Source organism: Hyposmocoma kahamanoa, unplaced genomic scaffold, assembly GCF_003589595.1.
Source record: "Hyposmocoma kahamanoa isolate Upper Pololo Valley unplaced genomic scaffold, ASM358959v1 66, whole genome shotgun sequence".
NCBI classification, from domain to species: domain Eukaryota; kingdom Metazoa; phylum Arthropoda; class Insecta; order Lepidoptera; family Cosmopterigidae; genus Hyposmocoma; species Hyposmocoma kahamanoa.
Window position 1 is genome coordinate 20,079,186 of NW_020653854.1, and position 1,419 is coordinate 20,080,604.

Consider the following 1,419-nt stretch of genomic DNA (forward strand, 5'->3'; position numbering starts at 1 on the left):
ACGATTGTATTGTTTTGCACGTTTTTTTAGATTACATCTGTTCTTTTATTTCTCTTAAGAGATAGAAAAAATAAACGCGTCCTCGAAAGCAAAACAAGGAAAAAGTAATCACAATAACAATTTGTGCAAGAAAAACTTAATCAAAAGAACATTTCAACATCGTGATTCTCAAAACCTCCAGTTTGCTAACAAATTGGCTAAATTTAAATATAAATCTAAACTGACTGCGACGGTGGCCTCTCATTGGACAGACGAAACGGAGCATTTCTACCCATCTCAAAGAACTGAAGTCAAGTACCGACGCTTAAAGAAGTCTGCAATCTGCGAACATGTTGTAGAAAAACCTACACATTAAATTAAACTTTATAAACCTAAGGTACTTGCAAAAGAAGCCCATTTTCTACTCAGGGTGTTGCGAGAGGCCATTGAAATTAAAACATCCTAATTGTAACAGGGAAGATGGTTTCTCCGTACCACACGTTTAGGATCCAATATATTATACATTATCGCCATGTATATATAGTAGATTGTACAACAAGTGCATAAAACACGTCATTCTAACCCTGACGAGTATATCCACCCGAGACGCAGGTGAGAGTGGATACTTAAGTCGAGGGTAAAATGGGTTTTATGAACGAATTATAACTCTGCTTTTCACTTCGATTGCCAGGAAATTAAACAGCAATATTACAAATAAACGGTTATTTAATTAAAACTGAATGTAATTTTTTTTTGTGTATTTCTATTTCTTATAAATTATTAGAATTACTATTGCCTACTTTCTTAATTTTGTAATATAACACGGATTAAAAAAAATGAAAGTAAAACTTTCTTTTATAAAGTTCTAGTATGCGTGGCTGTTGGCGCAGGCGTCATTGCCTCAGTCTTAAACGATGATTTTATTTTATGCACTAGCATAAATACGAACTTTAAGAGCATGAGAAGTGAAAATATGATATATGTATATATATACAGTTCTAGTGTGCGTGGCTGTTGGCCCAGGCGTCATTGCCTCGGTCTTAAACGACGATTTTATTTTATACACTAGACCTTAGAATAATAACGCATAGAATGATAGTTTCATATCAAACGAACTGTCACAAGTGAGGCAAAAACCAAATTCATGTAGGCGTAAGCAACTTGTAACTACGCTCGTCGGCACGCACACAAATATACAAATAATGATGCCATGGAATAACATTTCCCTCAAAAGTGGGGAAATTGTATCTTGCTTAACTCATCATTAAGTTAAAGGTGCCTACAGATTTGCCCGACATTGTCGATCAGGTGCCTACAGATGTGCTCGGTTTTGTCGATGAAAAACGAATATAGCACTTATTTGTAAATCCAAGATGGCGGACACGATTTTTCAAAATATGCTATATGGGTATCCTTTTCGAGGTATTTGGGGATGCTCAT